The sequence below is a fragment of the Megascapheus bottae genome, chromosome 9 (assembly GCF_031878675.1).
Source record: "Megascapheus bottae isolate mThoBot1 chromosome 9, mThoBot2.hap1, whole genome shotgun sequence".
NCBI lineage: Eukaryota > Metazoa > Chordata > Mammalia > Rodentia > Geomyidae > Megascapheus > Megascapheus bottae.
The window spans coordinates 47,383,907-47,389,391 of NC_143517.1; the positions used below are offsets into that span (position 1 = coordinate 47,383,907).

A 5,485-nucleotide genomic window follows, 5' to 3' on the forward strand; every position below is an offset into this window, starting at 1 on the left:
ATAACAAGTACTAGGGAAACAGGTTGGTTATAGGTTGATATTAGGTTGAATATAGTCACGCTGAACTAATCATTACATATTGTATATATGGAATGGTATTTTTAGATTAATTTTTTTATTATCTTTCAGTTTTTTCATATATTTTTATTGTAATAAATAGAAGGGTTACATTATACTCACCAGATAGAAGGTGCATTTCTTCACATACATTGATACCCTTTCTCATGTCTTGGTCCCTATTTCCCTCCCTCCACCCTAGCCCCTCATCTTGTCTTCCTCCCTTCCCAAACCAAATACATATATACAATATATCAGATAACCAGTGAAATACTGTAACTATATGTGATAACCAAGGGATAGCAGAAGAGATGAGAGATTATTTAACAAAGCAATTCATGAGCCAATGCCTTTTCATCAGTTTCACCCCTTCAATATTCTCATCCCTCTTAGACTCACCCCTTCCATTACTTTTTCTTAATCTTGTGGTATGTACTGACTGCATTCTCCTGTTTCCTTCCCTCATTGTTCCACCCTTTTCTTCTTGTCCCAGTCTATCATTTGCATGTACTCATTTCCTAGTGGTGATGATTTGTTGGGCTTTGATCTGGTCTTTTATACTTCAAATGATTAATTTATTCCCACTTTCATGACACTCAATTTGTTTACTGATAGATTTGAGGCACATGAGAGAAAACAGGGAACCTTTGTTTCTCTGGATCTAGGCTATTTCACCGATTATTATATTTTCCAAGTAAATTCATTATATTGTATTAAATTATACAATATTATTACTTTTAATTGATGAATGACATTTCATTGTGTATATATATCATATTTTCTTGACCAGTCATCTGTCCACCAAGGGGTATAAATTACCCTAGAGTACATATAAATATGAAAACCATGTATTAGTTAAATGAAGAATCCAAAGCAATTATAGAACGATGCTTTAAGGAGAAGAGAAAAGTGAAGGAGAAAACATTTTCACAGGTTTGTTTCTCTTGTTTCAAGGGTCAGTGGAGATATTTTCTTGTAGAGAAAATGAGCCCAGAAGAGTAATTATGTCTAGGTAGCTGAAGCTATTTTTAGAAATAGCTTATATAGAAAAGCACTTATATTAAGAAATGAAACTTAATGAATGTTAGAGATATTTGAAATCAGAGAAACAAGTAATGATATGTAATCAAAAACAAAACTAAAACAAAATCTTTAATTCTGACTTTCTATCTGGTTCCCTGACTCTGAGTCAATACAAATTCAATTTAAGAGCAGGAACACAAAGATCAATTTTGTCATTTGTATCAAGATAAATCAGTCAACTCAGGGATATCCCTCTTTGACAAATATTTTGTATAAAAATGAAATGGGTATGATCTAATTTTCCCATCTTATAAATTTTTCCCATTGTGACAACAAATCTATCAATTTCAATTTTGTCTTGTGTTTATCCTAAGTTTTTTTTTTCCATCCACAAACAAATACCTCACAGAAACAGTTCAAAACAAGAAGGACATATTTTTTTTCTTGCCAGTCCTAGGCCTTGATCTCAGGGCCTGAGCACTATCCTTGGGCTTTCTCAAGGCTAGAGCTCTATCACTTGGGCCACAGCACCACTTCTGGCTTTTTTCTATGTATGTGGTACCAAGGAATCATACTTGGGTCTTCATGCATGCTAGGCAAGCACTCTACCACTAGGCCAAACTCCCGGTCCCAAGAAGGTCATATTTTGACTCAGTTTTAAAACCTGCATTACACATGCAGATTTTGATACAATAGAACACAGAAGCTTACTTTATGATGGCCATAAAAGAAGCGTGTGTGTGTGTGTGTGTGTGTGAGAGAGAGAGAGAGAGAGAGAGAGAGAGAGAGAGAGAGAGAGAGAGAGAGACAGACAGACAGACAGACAGACAGACAGACAGACAGACAGACAGACAGAGACAGAGAGACAGAGACAGAGAAAGACAGAGAGAGAGAGACAGAGAGACAGAGAGAGAGACAGACACAGAGAGACAGACACAGAGAGACAGCAGTAGAGAGACAGCAAGAGAAAGATAGAGACAGAGAAAGACACTGTGAGAGAGGAGAAAGAGAATGTTTGAGTTAGCAAGCTTCCTTGTTTTTCTCTTCTTCTCCTTTCCAATCCATTAACTACTGTTACCTCTCCCCACCTCAGCTTTTCCACCTTACTTAATATTTCTGGAAACACTTATTGACCAGTCAACAAACAACTTTTACTAATCTCTATTATCAATATCATAAATTTGACAATTAAGACAATATCTATCATGTACCACTTCATTCCATACATATGTCAGTATCATGTAAGTCTTCATGGCTATATTTACATACATATCTGCCAATTCATATTTCTAGATAATCTATATCTGTCACCTTTATCTCTATTTTCATTTGTCTCTAAAGCAACCTACACCTGTACCTATCTAATTGTTTTAGCTACAAATGTATGTATATATATATGTCAAATGTTGTCTGGAATATATATATATATATGCCCACACGTACATATATATATATACACATGTATGTCTGTATATATTTTCCCTAAATTTGGCAGAAAACTAAAAGGAATTATCTGGGGAGTTTGAGAGTAAAAATGAAAACAGATGTTCTTAATTGACAGACGCATGAAAGATAAATAAGTTCCTTTGTAGCAAACATCAAGATTAAAAAGAAACCTCCTTAAATTATTAAGGAACCCAAAAAAATTGCTACCTAAATATTTCATGCCCCAAATTGTGTACATACAGAAATAACTTGAAATCTAAAATTTATTTTCCAAATGCCAGTCTATTCAAGGCAATCAACCTTTAATTTATTAACATATAATGTATGATATATGTCAGCAATTTAAATATTAATACATTATGGACATATTTCTTAATCAAAAGCCATGAAACTGATAAATGTAATTTTAAAGGTCCTTCAATTTATGACTATGTAAAATTTATTTGAATTGATTGAACTTTGTAAATTAAGATGTAAACACATCGTTTCATGTTCTCTTAAAATATCATTCTGGTGCTTGCTTCAGTAGCTCATATACTAAAATTGGAATAATACAGAGAAGATTAGCATGGCCCCTGCGCAAGGATGACACGCAAATTTGTGAAGCGTTCCATATTTTTCTATACTCTGGTAACCTACATCCTTGTTACCACATTCAAAAATCTACAGTCAATGTGGATGAGAACCAATGAGTGTCAAATAAAACTATAAAATTGTTTAAAAATATCATTCTGGAAAAGCTTTTATGCAATGAGAACTTCAGAATCATGAAAAGAATACTGAATTAAAATGCATAGTGTATGCCTAGAACATAGAAACTATTAGCAATTAGACATATTTATAACGAACTAAACATTTCCAATCACATTTTGTAATGTTCACAAAGGCAAAATGTCTTCAGAAAGAACATCACTTCAGGATGTGACCTCAATCTTTTCAGATTTACTTTACATTCCAAAATAACTTATTCCTACCTGAGTATTTATTGTATTTATCAAAAATCCCTGCATTTGGAAAGACCTTCATTTGGAACTCTTGCAGATTTAAATCTGAAATATCTAGCTGAAATGCCATTGAGTTCTAAAGAGTATAATCTGATAATGTCTTTTATATGCAGTATGCCTGTTCTGTTCTTCATTTTTTTTTACATTTTTTACAATTTATACCAAGATATGCACCTTTACTTATACTCTTCTAAATTTTCTCTTTAGAACAAATACGTGTTTATTAATTGGACTAATGTGTTCTTACTTTTAATAAGTGGCATATGTGTGACAAACAACTGCATATTAAATCTTAATTCCAGTTTAGTACAGATGGCCAAGAGATAACTCAGTATAAAACTTCTATATTAGTCCAGCATTGGTCTAATCGTGTATAAATTATTGACTACAATTTTTTCACCAAAGCATCAGCAAAACACAATAAACTCCCCTAAAAAACCTAAAATATAAAATACTGCAAACATTTCATAAAATTTAAAAATTCAGTAATTAAAAAATAATAGGTTATTTGGTTTAAATTATTGAATAAATAGCTACTGGAATAGGAAAATATTGGACTTCAAACAGTATATTGAACTTCAAGGTAGAAGAAGTCAAGGGACTGACTTCCTAGCTACATTTAATGTTCAGAGATTTCATGATTTCTCATGATGGTTATGACATCTATGTGATTGCCATCACTTCTTGTGAACTCTGGGATAGATATTCAAAATCTACATTTTGTACTACCACCACTATGCACATATTGACTATGTATGTGTAACTGATATAGATCACATAGCTATAGGTAGCCAATGTATGTATAAGTAAACATTGCAACATGATCAATTTATAGTGTGTGTGGTATACAAATGGACAAACTAAACAATATAAACACATGCAAACAAAAGTGCAGAAAGGTAGTGAGAGTTGTTTTTAATTTTACTCTTCTTTTAATTTTTACTGTTAATATACACTATCTAAATTCAATTAATTGAGAAATTAAAATAAAATATTTCAAAATAAAATAATATTGATTTAAATTATGCCCCACAAACATTTGTTTTGCCAGTTTTGGGGATTGAACTCAGGGTTTGAGAACTATCTATCCTTGGGCTTTCCTCAAGGCAATCTCTAACACTGGAGCCGCAGTACCACTTTTGCCTTTTCTATGTATGTGCCACTGAGGAATTGAACACGGGTCTTCCTGCATGCTGGGGAAGTACTCTACTACTAGGCCAAACTCCCCGCCCACACAAACATAATTTTGAAATCATTAAAAGATACATAGAACCAATTTTACAACACCAGTGTGTTAAACTTGTTATTTAAAGCCTAATTCAGTGCATTTGTCAATGTTCTTGATGCTTTAATCAACTTATTTCCCCTTGTAAATCACTACCAGTCCTCTAAAATGCTACCTTAATAAAATACAGATTTATTAGTTTAGATATTTAAAAATCTGGAAACATACCTTAAACAATTGAAGTATTGATGATCATAGAACAAGAAAAAAATAATTTTAATGGTGGAATCAAAGTAAATGTGCAGTATTTAACGGTGCAATATCCTAGAAAATTTATGACTCTTTAGTAGATTCGTATTATGATTGTAGAATATAAGAATTTTTATATAGATGGTAAAATATTCTTACAAGTTTTGATTTCATATAAGTGAAATAACCATTCTAGCAGGAAAGATTGATTGTAATATCAAAGACAAAACCTAAGAAGATAATAATTAAATAAATGAAGACAAAGCTAATTTCATCCAATATATTCATATGAATACATCAAAAACTGGTTTATTTGTATAGCCAATACAAATGAAACAAAAATAGGCTTTAACATATGTCAAGCAACATTTATTGTCTGAAGTGATAGCAGCGTAGAATTCCATTGTATATAAATACCAGATCTTGTTGATCCACTCATTAACTGAGGGACATCTAGGTTGGTTCCATATCTTTGCTATGG

At 32.2% G+C, this 5,485-nt stretch overlaps 1 non-coding gene across 1 annotated transcript; it reads left to right on the forward strand.

Moving 5' to 3' along the window:
* The first annotated feature begins 3,039 nt into the window (after positions 1 to 3,039).
* On the forward strand, positions 3,040 to 3,146 carry LOC150059144 (U6 spliceosomal RNA). The gene has a single exon (XR_016536745.1). It is a non-coding gene; the product is annotated as a U6 spliceosomal RNA (small nuclear RNA).
* Positions 3,147 to 5,485: the final 2,339 nt, after the last annotated feature.